Below are 13,320 nucleotides of genomic sequence, written 5' to 3' on the forward strand. Positions count from 1 at the left end.
GAAGAGAAGAGCTATTTCAAAGACACGATCAGAACACACACACACAAAATGCCAGCACAACTGGTCACCAGTTTAACAGGCATTGATGTAGTGAAGAATGTGTTCGATACATTTGGAAATATCTTTTAATTCTTACATGAAAACAAAGAGCTTCATTGTATTTATTCCAGTAATTTGTATTGCCTTTATCCTTGTTGCTGATGTTTGATATTTTCTATAGCAGTTGTGTTTAACCTCTTGGGTACCTGTACTTTACATCATCACTATGCTTCCCTTAGAAGAAAAAGCAAAAACAGCTAACCAGACTTCAAATATATTAGCTGTGTATTACCTAAGTGCCTGGCTTCTCATAACTATTATGTTACCAAATTCAAAGTTCAGATCTAAAAACAAATGCTCAGAACCCAGTGCAATTGAGGAGTGCCTGTGCTATTGCTGATGGAGGGCGGGGGGGGGGGGGGGGGAAGAAAAGGGTTAAAAAAGAAAAAGTTCTTGTTTCTTTCTTATCTTTTAACATTTGGTCTCCATTATCAAAATGGACACTTGCAATAAGAACCTTGTTTGCCCCAGTTTACGTCACATATCAAGTGATAACAACAGGCACTCAAAAGGAATCTTCACGAATCTTATCGATTGGCAGCTGCATGTCAAGAAAGGCAGCCTAGGTAGCAATTTCATTATTTTTACATCCAGTAGAAAAACTTCCTAAAACTTAGTACTCAGGTACTATTTTTTTTGTTGTTGTTGTTAGTAAAAACGCCTGGTAGAAGCCTCAATTCATTTGAAAATTTCAAACACTATCAACTCATAGAAAGCAGCACACTGTTATATTAAAAGTACATCATTTTCAGGATTGATATTGATTTAATTATTTAGTTCTCAATATTATTATGGACATGTTAATACTAAGACTGCTTGTACTACTGGTGTTATTTTTAGATATAGTAAAGGGTAGGAAATAGCAAAATAGTCATGTGTCTGCTCTCCACAATAGCACAAAACCAGCAAGCCAATCTGGCAGCTACTGCAGCAGAAGATGAGCACATGCGAGACAACAGCAGCTGGTGGAAGGCTCCTTCATCTCAACAGCATTGGTCACAATCCCTCTTTTTCCCTTACCCCACTAACAACATGTGAGATAATGCTGACTTCAGTTTTATCTGTGCTGCTGAGAAGTCATGAAAGCCCTATATACAAAAACAGCAAGCACAGCCTATTCTAGGGATGCTTGGCATATAAAAATTACATTATTCTTCCAGACAGTGCAGTGCAGAAAATTGCACCATTCATTGTAGGCATCTGAGTGTATCCCAGAAGCTGATCTAGGGATCCAGAGTTTGCTACTGCTCATTTTCTGAGACTAAAAAGAGCAGCTGTAACACTGCACTTTTTCGTTCAGCCAGTCACTCCCCAGGTCAGACCTACTTATAGAAGAAAGAAGTGTAACCCAACAGGTTCAAATTTTAACTTGACACCACAGGGCTAATTAAACATAGAATATATTAGCTGTATACTCTGTATCCTGAGCTTATGTGCAGCGTAAGCAATGGAAGAATACAGAGCAATTTCCTTGTTAGCAGCGATTAAAGACGACCGAAACAAAGAGAATTAATTGAGTTCAGTAGCCAAGAAAATGGGAAAGCACAGAAGGAAGTTCTGCTTGTATAAACCAGACAGAAGAGAAGATTGTTATCTTCTCTCCCCAGTCCCTTTTGCTTTAACCTACCATAGTTTACTAATATTATTATCCAGGCATTAAGGTAAACTCTTTTTGCTTTATGCTTTCCTGGTGTATGTGGCGTGATCCTGTTGTCCCTGAGGTCTGTCAATGTTCCAGCTAAGCTGAAAGCAGAAAGAGACATATTTGGTTCCTTTCCCTGCCCCTCAAGCTGGACAGAGTTTGCAGAGCTGGCATTTATGGCACGAGTTTGTGACCCTGTGCTGTGCAGTCGCTCTTGTGACTCTAGTTGCCCAAGTTTTCCCCTTGTGGGGATTCTACTTCTGTACTGGCCAGGCTGCCTCCATCTGTTGTCTCTCATATTTAGGCTGGAAGGGCAGGAACCATCTTTTTGCTCTGTTTGTAAGGCAGTGAGCAGAAAGCAATCCTGTACTTGCCTAAGATGTGAAGTCCTGCTATGCTACACCGAAAATTGTAACGACAGAGCAAGGTATTGCCTTGTGCAATTAACAAAGCATTTTCTTCATGGCTAAATATCAGTTTGCCATGTTTTGCAGAGTAGGAAAAAGGGGGGAAGATGAAATGTGCCTGACCAAGCTTTAACCACGTATTAGCCCAAAAGACCTACCATCTAGACTGTCTGTATAGGCAATCAGGGGAGGTAAGTGTTTCTAAGGAATGATTCCCATTATCCAACAATACACGTCTAACGTATCCATATGTTGTTATATTTTAGGTAATACTGATCCTTTGGAAATGATTCTGTCACCTTCTTACCATTCACAGTGATACAACGTTAGAATACTAGTCCAGACCTTTAAATCATGAATCTCTATCTTGTGAATCAGCTATGCAAGCTACAGAGCCTCTTTCCAACACAGTCGCCTGCTCTTCATCCTGCCGCTCTGTCTCTGTTACTGTTCTCACCCCTGTTCAACACAGACCTTGCATACTCTTCTGCAGTTAACCCTGCTCACAAGGTTAGCTGTCAAAAGTAATAATGGCTCTACCTCATTTAGCAGAAAATAAAAATTGTGCTTTCTTTAGTATGGTCAGACACCACAGTTTACCATCCTGACCTGAAGACAGAGACTGCTCCTTCTGGCAATCTCCTACAGCAATTACCAACAGAACAAAGTAATGGGAAATGGCTCACCTTTTTTTTTTTTGTTGTTTTTTGATTATTTATTCCACCGGGTATGTCAAGGACAAGATTTCCTGCTCTTGCCTTTTTATAGCTTATAACTTATGTGGCCACAAATTCTGCAAAAGAGAAGGAAATGCAAACCTGTTTGCCAAAAGAAAACCTGCATGATTAAAAAAAAAAAAAAAAAAAAAAAAAAAAAATAGAAAGGTACTCGATGCCTTGTAACAACAGAAGGCTAAAGACACTGGGAAATTTGCAAACCTTCCACTGCCCATTTTCTTTTGGTGCTATTAACGGTCAAATTCTGTGTGTTGCAGTAAATCTGTCAGTCCAGAGCCCAACTGCACAAATTACAGCTAGAACAATGGAGAAAAATACTAAAACATGGGCAATTGTTTTTGGTTCCAAAAGCAAAAAAGCTGAATCAAATCATGGTTTTTCATATTCATTTCTAAGCTTGATTTCTTCCAATCTCAGCCAGAAAAGATTTCAAAGGACTTGGTATGAAATTACAGAAGCCACTCAGCAAAACTCATCTTCAGTACAGGCCTAACTTGCTCAAAGTCCCAGAATGTGAAATGTTCATTTAGTCATACACCTAAAAGGGGCTACCTTTTCTTTCTATTCCTTTCTATTGTTCCATTATCTTTTTCTTACTTCAATCACTAGCCATCCCCATCATATTCATAAGAGTCATTTATTAGCAATAATTATTGCTACAAGAAAATCTTTCTTTTGCAGCTGTGTGTGCATCTGATCTGATCAGTCAAAGAAAATAATTGCTGCAGAATGCTTCCTCTGCATGTGTTCCATACTATTTTCTGATTCCACTTGCTAAACTACTCTTAAAAATGATTGAGAAGTCCTTTGGGCAGGGAAACAGACTTTGTATCATTTCCACATAGCACTTGTAATCATGTGGGTGCTGTAGGAAAAATGCCAATTGTATTTCCCTTGTTTTAAGACAGCTTTGGAAATTATACACCAGAAAGAACAGGAAATCCCACTCCTGAAATGCAGCTGTCACTGTGGTAGACTACAGCTTCTGTAAACACAGGACACAACATTTTAGGACAGAAGTAAAAATAAATAAATAAACAAATCAGAACTGAGTTTAAAAATGCAGAAGGATTGATAGGTAAGAAGAATTCGTTAATAAAACTGAAATTCACTACTGACGTACCAACTCCTGAGGAAAGAAATGAGCAATACAGGGACTAAATGCAACGTCTGAACCATAGGCAGGAAAACAGATCAGTTTTTAATAGGATACCCAAATGTGAAAACATATATAAAATATGTTTCTCTCACACTTTGAGTTTGTCACTTAATTTTAAATTCAGATAATAAACCAGAAGGTGGGACCTCTCTGTATATTCATTTTGGTCCTTATTGTGCTTGGGACACCCCCTAACTCCACACCAGATCTATACACTCAGTAAAAAAACTAAGTTAATTGGAGAAGAGAATTTTGTAGAAAGAGCATTATAAGTATAGCCAAGCATACATAAAGCTATTCAAGTGCTATTTTATGACCTGATAAAGAAAGTTATGTTTTAGCCTAAACTTAATTATATTTTAGCCCTGAACAAACAGGCTGATCAGGCAACCACATCTTTCAGTTTTGGGTCATGGATTTGACATGGCCAAACCAGATTGCTAGTGAGCAAACGTTGCTCCCAACTGACAGTTCTTCACTGAGCTACTTTAAAAAAGTTGGAAGCTTCAGTTTTCTTCCCAACAGACAGGTGTTCCCCATGACACAAAAAACCAACCCATCATTACGTTTGGTTGCTAACTGGAATCCTTATGGATAGTCTAAAAGGAAGACAATGGGTGGAAATGACATGGAAACTTAATGACTCTTATGCCCACAGATGGTCACTCTAGCTTGTAACTCCAGGAAATTGTCTAAAACTTTGTTATTCAATTAGAACCAAAAACCTAGAAAATCTCAATATGGTAGTGAAAAGTAAATTAGACACAAGTTTGCCATGTGATGAAGTGCAGAAAAAAGGACAAAGACTTTTCGATACTTACCCAGGCGGGAAGAAGCAGGAAGCAGGCATTTTATCACACACAGTGCAGGGATTTAACAGTCTCCCACCACAGGACTGTAATGCAGTAACATTTGGAATTTTGTATTCGCTTTTCATATATTTCATCACCAATAAAATCTTGGCATGCTGGAAATTATTCAGAGAAGTGCAATAAAAAGCATAAAGAAGCTGGCTTGATATGAGAGGTTGCAGTAACTAAATTTTGACCCAGTAAATTCCTAATTATTTACAAGTTTACATTATTTTCCTACCTTTTGAAACATCTACAGTTATGACAGCATCTTCTCATATTCAGAGTAAAATCATCAAGGATAGATATACTGAACACAGATTAATAGCATTCATGTGTCAAATGCTAACATGACAATGAGATATTTGAAATAGTAATGGTATCTCCCTCAGGAACAAGATACACCAACAATCAAGACAAACTTTTCTAAACCATGTTCATGATTAAAACAGTCCAATCTCAGTTTCAAGAAAGACTGAAGAGCCCAGAATCATGTTTAAAAGATTTTGCAGTACTGGATACTTAGCTCTCATCAGTTTAAGTGGGTTAAAAACTAGCAGTTATTTGCGTATTTGGACATCTGACATTATCAAGAAATTCCTAACTCTCATTATATTCAATAAGATCTAAGCACCTAACTTCTACAAATGCTGGTAAATGCCAAATAAGCATTTAGGAAATATTTCATAATATTGTTACAGACTTGTATTGACAAGAAATAGACCTACCATTCTGAGACCACTCCTAACATTTTTTATTTGGTCAGACCAAGATACATATAAAGAGGCAGTTGATTTTACTGCTGTCATGTTAACCTCTTAAAAACAGAAAGTAGACACTTGGTGAACTAGAAAGAAACAAAAAACTTCTTAATCAGACACAGCAGAATTATTGCTATATAAAAGGGGAGAGATTAAGTTTTTGTTCATCCATTTTTCAGAAGAAAGGATCCTGCTTTTCTTCGTGAATTTGAAAGATATTCCTGCTCATTAGGCTTCAGACATATTCCTCTGAGGTGTTTCCATCTTTGTTGTTAAAGTCTGCTTCCTGAGAGAGACAGATTTAAATTTAAACTCAATATGCTGGACAACCTTTTTTATTTTCCATGGTGTCATTGTTTTTGTTCTGCACTTTAAGCTGTCTGACCTGAAATTAGCAATTTATCATACTGCCCAGTTAAGAGAAAAAAAAAAAAAAAAAGTGACTGTACAATGGAAAATGTTGCTGAGGGTCACTTCTGTTGCCAAGCTGTATCTAAAATCATTTCTTGATGAAGGTCCAACCCATTTTATTTTTATCTCTTTCATAACAAAAGAGAAACAACTTGGCAGAAGTCTGCTAACAATTGGTGAAAAGACAGAATAGCTAGCTACCAGGTACCAGAATACCTGGCAAAACATATGAGTGTTCCCAGAAATAACTAACATTAGCATGTAAATAAAACCACAACTTATATGCGGCACTGTCATACGCCGAGTGCTTTTAATATCAATCTCTGATGTTGTGTCTGGTTGTGCCAGGCTCAGATGTGGACAAATGTAAATCAAAGAGTGCTATTGTTCTTCGCTGACAGTAGAGAATTTGCAATTACCTCAATTTGCAGGTCACAGTAAGGATCACAGTCAGGAGGAGAAGGAAGTTCTGAGACATGGCAACAAAGTAAACAGCAAAATTGGTTGTCTTCTCTAAAGAAGTGATACCTGAAAAGCAGCATTAAGAACATTTCCCTCGGCATTCATTAGGCCCAGACCTCTGCAGAGACTAGCATGCAAAATGGCAAATGGGTATATACGCCCAGAACTGATACATTAGATATGACTTACGCCATCATGGGATGAATGTTACCAGACACCAGTCCAGAAATGGACCAGAATTTTGCCTGCCCCAAACCAGGTTGGCTGCCCAGAGCCTTGGTTGACTTTCTGTAATGCTGCTAGCCTCATCATAGCTATCAGAAGTATCCCAATCCCTGGCAACACTCTGCATCCATTTGCTCCTTATGGATATGAATCAATATAGACAAAATAGCTTCCCAAGAGAACAGGGAGAAAAAAAAAAAAAAAAAAGGAAGAAGAAAAAGAAGAGGGAGGGTGACAATACTGTTCAGCTAAGAACTCTGAAGTTAGTGTTGCACTTGACAGCAAAGCTTGTTTCTAGTAGGTTCAAGAGGCCACAGACCAATTTATTTTATTCAGTAATTTTTCTTCCAGAGCCTAAGAAAGCAAAGTTCTTTTGATACAACAACAGCTTAAGGTGTATATTGTATGTTTTCTTATCATCACTTTGCACATTCCCTATCTATCCATATCTCCCCTCCTCAATGCTTCCTCTCAAGAAGAATTACTCTGCTTTGACTTCCCCCACATTCTCAGATTTTATACATTAGTTTCTATTTTTTCTTACTGTTACTAAGAGAAGTAGGTATTTGACTCAGTCAGTAGTAACTGTATATTTAAGTGCCTTCACTTTCAAGAGTCAAAATATTTATCAAAGTATTCACATCAACACACAACGTACCCACAATTACTTTCACACAATACATATGCTTTCTACATGCACGACGGTGAAATTCACACATAGGATTGCATGATCTTTGTCAATATGACTTCATTAGAGTGTTTTACCATCTTTTCTGTATGAAGTGAGTTAATACATACTAATCCAGGCTTAATTGAACATTTCACTTGCTAGGCCCACATATCTTGAAGAACCACAGTTTCTAAATTCACAGCTGAAAGAGATTAAATTCCTTTCCTCCTCTGACAAATCTCTATCCACTGCCTTCCACATCATTGTAAAGAGGGGTATATCAAAAAAAAAAAAAAAAAAAAAAAAAAAAAAAAAAAAAAAAGATATGCATTTCAAGACCAGTAATAGCTTGTAATAGTAAAAGATAGTAAAAGACCAACTAGCTTGGCAGGTAGAGTGACAGAAGAATAAAAGTTCTTTTTATTCTATTTCTTTATTTTAAAAGTCTTAAAGTTCTTGGAACAAGCGGTTCTCAAAGAGCTGTTCTCAAAATATGCCCTGTAATAAAACAGAACACAGTAACAAGCTGGAGAATTGAACTGGAACGTTTGGAGCATCGTGAATAGCGTATCACATATATAAGACCTTAATTTCATCCTAGCAAACTTTGTATATCACACAAAGGTATCCAGAATTTTACACATGCATACACACATGCACACACACAAATACAAAGTGAGAGGCATATAGAAGAATTTTTATGATCTGAAAATGTATTTCCAGGAAATATATGTACAAAGAACCAGGACCCAAGCAAGGGACAGCAAAGAAACAGATAAGGAAGAACAGTATGATGTGGAAAAAAAACAAGACCAGTTCAGACAAAACCCTAGGCAAGTGCACACAGTGGAGCAGAAGGAAGAATGTAGATGATGCCTAGCTCACCGCAGAGTTCAGTGCAACCATCTGGAGGAGCTCTAAGTGAGTCAGTAGTTCACAAGTAGCCCCCTTTGGTAAATTTGCTCAGGCACAGCGCCCTACTGATGCAACAGCTACCTTTGTGAGTGGTTTCTGTAGAGTATTTCTACCACATTCCAGAGAGAAAACTGATAGGCATGTGTTTGAGGTGTCTTGAAGTGAAAGCAAGAGGTTCAGTATAACACGTGGGGAAGAGTTCAAAGTCACATTTAATCCTTGTTTGTTCAGCATATTTGGTGAAATACATGATTTATGCTTTATCATTATTTTGATCATGTGCCATATTGAACAAATGCTATGATAAACAGACTGTGCCTGCTCCTATTTGCAAATCAAATTTGCATTTAACTCTACCAGTTGCCAACATGACCTCTATGTCAGTATATCTAAAGTATAGCCTAAAAACTAATGCTTTCAATGAAAACAAAACAAGAAGTTACCTGCATTTAACAGTTAATGCCCAGACATAGAAAATTGATTATAAGTTATAAGTAGCCCAGATAGGTAGATACAATTGTTTTTTTATTTAACACAAATAGATCGCGGCCAGAGATGGAAGTATTTCATTTTCACTCAATCTATTATATAAAGTACACAATAATATTTTAAGTCCTAGTCAATTAATCTATTTTTGGCCTAGACATTAGTAACTAACTTGTTTGTGACCAACTGCAATAGGAAATTTATGAAGGGCAAAGGCCAGCTTGGAAACGCAAGGTCTAATGTAGGTACCCAAGACTCTACTAGAGGTATTTTTCATCCTGCAAAACATAATTCATTATTATTCCCCTTTCCAAACTAAAAAGGAACGGAAAGAATTCAGGACCCTAAAATTATATTTAACTTTTTTAGTCCTCAAACTGCCTTCAGATTATTCTTACCCTCACTCTTCCTCTGTCACAACCATCATTTGCGTGATTACTTCACAGTCAGAGACCCACAAATCATAGGCGCACTGTGTCAGCTTCAAAATAGGGAGAAACCAAGAAGCAATTTTTCCTCTCAGTTCTCATAAAGGTCTTAATGTTATCCTGATTCAAGGAAACACTTTATTTTAAACCTGACATCCCATACATGATTAGGTGCTGTGTATACCATGTGGAAACAAAGGTTCAAGAACAATTTAATTCACAGTAACAAAATGAAGGCTGTTCAGTTACCTGTGCAAGATCAGTCTTTCCATGACACAAGTTCACACTGGTAACTTTACAGTGCATATTAACCAAATAGTTTCCCCAGACATGAATTTCAGAGCTTTCAAAGGATTGTGGGCGTGGAAAAAATATGTTCCATTTGGGAGTGTATCCTGTCTGTGCCACAGTGCATGGAATAGCAGATGCTTTTTATACGTCTACATCTAGACCAAAGCATTCACATCCAGCAAGTGTGACCATTGGCATCAATAGGGTTGTTCTAAGCTGCTCCAAAAGAAGAGGTGTCTGAATATTTTTCACAGGTATTTGAACAAACTATGATCTCATACAAAAATAGCATTAAGAAAAAGCTAAGCCACAACCATACATGTAGCTCAGAAGAAAAACCTCCCTTCAACCAAGGCAACTTGTCTAGTTTTTGGAGTTACCTGCAAGGTCAGCTTCAGTAAGCTACAAAGTACATGTACAATAGCAAGAATTTTGCAAGCCTTTTCTGGTAAGTACAGTAGTGCACTTGGAAGATTCATGTGTCAGACATTCCCTGTTTGCACTGTCTGTGCTCTCGATAGCTTTGATTCATATATTACAGGATTTGTACAGAATCCAACTGTTGGAAGCAGAGTGAAATTTATACATTAAACCTCTTCTGTATGCTAAAACTCTTCTCCAAAAAAGTTATGGCAGCCCAAAAAAATAGACTGGCAAGAATTTGCCAAGTGTATATATGACTAAACTTCAGGGCTTTGTATAAGCATGTGATGTGTCATAAGGCTCACCAATGTCAACACATCTGCAGTCAGGATAATATTCCCCTGAGCACTCTGTCCTTGTTAGATATAGTTGTAATGGCCTGATACTAAGCAAACTCCAGATTTACCAAATGTATTAAGTCTTTATCCAGAATGCTTGGCAGGGATCAGAGCATGATACATGTTAACAATTATTATTATGAGTTATCCAAGTGTTCTAGGCAAATAACAAGATTTGAGATAAAATCCTGATTCTTTTAAAGACTGGAATTGTTTCCACTGGGTTTGACAGAGATGAGATTTCACTCCTGATCTCTGTCTTAAAAAATCATCTAAATAAGCAGTAGACAGCACAATGCTGGGAGCATAAGAGATGATAGCAAAGCCAGAGACAGGACTACATGGTTATGCAAACTTAATATGAAACATCACTATGCTTTTTCAAAGCAAAGAAAATAATGACCAAATACAGAAAAAGTGAAATAAAGGGTGACTGAATTATCCTTTTTCATAAAAGGGAAAACCAAGATTCAGAAAGGTTACATCAGTGTCTTAGCTTTTATGAAAACTGGATTACTTAGCAGCTGAAAAAGGAATTTAAGAAGGAAATTTAAGAGCTGGACTTCTGAGAATGAACTGAACAAAAATTAAGAGGATAACATAAGATTTCACTCTGGACAGTGAATTTTGAAAGTGTTAACTTAAAAAATTTTGCCCAAAGTCAGTTATAGCAGAATTTTGAACTGTCAAGTTCTGACTCCCACAGTCTTAATAGCAGATTTGAAAATACTAGATACTGTCTAGATGCTATGAGTGCCATCTACCTGCCTTGTTTGTGTCCTTGCATAAGAAGGCAGAATTGAAGTTCTGCATATCACTGGTTTATTTATTTATTTTCCTAACGCAGACAAAGAGAGGAAAGAATGCAAAAAGGCTTGGTAACTATTACCAAACTCCAACACAGGTCTGAGATTGCCCATTGTGGATACACTAAGATTTATTAAAGCACAGCATGTGTTCACTTATTTCTATCCAAAATGAACTGAAAGACACTTTGCATCTGCCCTCCAAAAAAAAAAAAAATTGCTTACTTGGCAAACTTTGTTTAAAAAATCTGTTTCTTGCAAGGTTTATCTCTTTGTTTTGTGTATCTTTTTGTTTGTTTGATTAGGGCTTGGGGGGCTTTTTTTGGTTTTGTATATGGGTGTGTAGCTTTCCTCCCCTCCTGTACCCCTCTTCCTCCATCCCATCTGTTGATCTCACTTTAGCACATAGTTTCCCACTTACTTTGCCAAAAATGTATAAAACTTGGGTCGTCTGCTCTGATTTCTTCGTGACTTGTAACTGTATCATTAAACCAACATTTGCTCTGTCATAAAGAAGTCCCTGTAACTTTAATTAGGCTCTTCTGCTCCATTTGCTCTTGTGCAGTTGCAAGTGTGAAGTCATGCTTCCAAATGGAAATGATAGGGAATGGTCCTTATAACAAACTGTGAGAAAGGCCAGAAATGTCAGTACTAAGTTTCTCACAGTACCTGGTATTATACTTTCTGCATACATGATGTTTTCCTAGGCAAAATATTTTCCTTATCTTGCATTTCCAGAGCACCGTTCTCTCCCCTCCATCACGCCCTATTTTTTTATTATTATTATTATTGTTTGGACAAACATACTCCAAATACTCAAATCCTCTCAGAAACCCAGAAAAACAGGCCATTCCTCTGAAGTTCAGCTTACAAGCTATGGATATGAGCCACACAGCAGCTTATTAGTTCCCTCATTTTCAGTTAGGTTCAAGGTTTCTAATACTACTCTACTGCATATTGGGAGTTGAAAAATAACCTGAAAAAGCAAGTTCCCATCAACTGTGTTCTCCTGCATTAGAATCCCTAATATAGGGAGGCAAATATGACATTTACTTACAAAGTAACACTACATGATTAGTATGGGAACAAATTTCCATAAAGTCCAAAAAGAAAATGGTGCTGAAATACGGAAATGTCCAGTCAACATCAATTCAAAATCATTTTTCCTTATGAAAGTGATTCTTTACCAAATATAATATGTACAGGTAGACCCAGTGGATACAACATTTTCTAACCCTCAAAGTGATTGTGATGAAACATATCCAGTAAAAAAAAAAAAAAAAAAAAAAAAAGTAATTGAAATGGAAAGGCCCTGGAGAGATTAGGAGACTGGTTAAAAGAGTTGAGGTGAAGAATACTTGAGTACTCCTGCTCCAGGCTTCCCTGGAGGAATTCACAGGCATCTGGAAGGACAGAACCACATCGAAGCAGCCAATTTCCTCATAGAACAAAACCTGGGATATTCTCCCATGGGCAGCAACTCCCTGTTTCTCCAGCAGTTGCACACTAGAGATCAGGCAATAATTCAGAGAATGTTCTTTGAAATCCAACCTAGTTGTTTTTGTTGAATTATGTTGTCTCAGTAAACAGGTCTTCTTTGAAAAGAAGACCAGGTCTTCCTTTGAAAAGGAATGTTTACATACTAAGCAGTTTAGCATAAAAACATAACATCACTTTACCTTTTAAATGGAATGAGGACAGTGGTATTTCCTCTTCTACACTGTGATCCCTTCTCATTTCATCATCATTTCTAAATCACTTTTTATGTTTATATGTATTCAACAGGTGTCAACACCATCCTGCAATGAAGCTATAATCATTAAAAGGCATTCCCTTCCATTGGCATATATTTAAAGGATATTTTTACCTGAATGAGTTGCTTAAAGTCACAGCTGATTTGAAGAATAGAAGCCAAATCTCCAAATACTAACATTTTGTTTTGACCGTTATCTTCCAGTGTTGGCAGGTGGATTTTCCCAGTATTCCCCACAATTTCTTATATGTAGTATGAACTCAGAGCTATGATTCTTCCTCTGAGGAGCTTATACCCTGAAAGAACAAAAGACAGCATAACCAAAAGATCCATATACAAATATGCTGGCCAGGCAATGAGTGACCACTCAGCAATCCTGAGCAAGTGTGTTTCATTATAAAACCCACAGGTTTATAAGGAGACAGAACGTAACTGTGACAAAAACAGGAAACCTAT

General features: G+C 37.2%; 1 long non-coding RNA gene across 1 annotated transcript in view; it reads right to left on the reverse strand.

Moving 5' to 3' along the window:
* Positions 1–2,835: 2,835 nt before the first annotated feature.
* Positions 2,836–13,320, reverse strand: part of LOC311437867 — a 37,807-nt gene continuing 27,322 nt past the window's right edge. The window contains exons 6-11 of the long non-coding RNA XR_014693769.1: positions 12,979–13,160; positions 12,791–12,910; positions 6,487–6,595; positions 5,137–5,942; positions 4,866–5,011; positions 2,836–2,941 (exon numbers count right to left, since the gene is read on the reverse strand). This is a non-coding gene — a long non-coding RNA (uncharacterized lncRNA). The remainder of the gene's footprint in view (positions 2,942–4,865; positions 5,012–5,136; positions 5,943–6,486; positions 6,596–12,790; positions 12,911–12,978; positions 13,161–13,320) is intronic.

Source organism: Aythya ferina (genome assembly GCF_964211825.1).
Source record: "Aythya ferina genome assembly, chromosome: 5".
In the NCBI taxonomy this organism is placed as follows: Eukaryota; Metazoa; Chordata; class Aves; order Anseriformes; family Anatidae; genus Aythya; species Aythya ferina.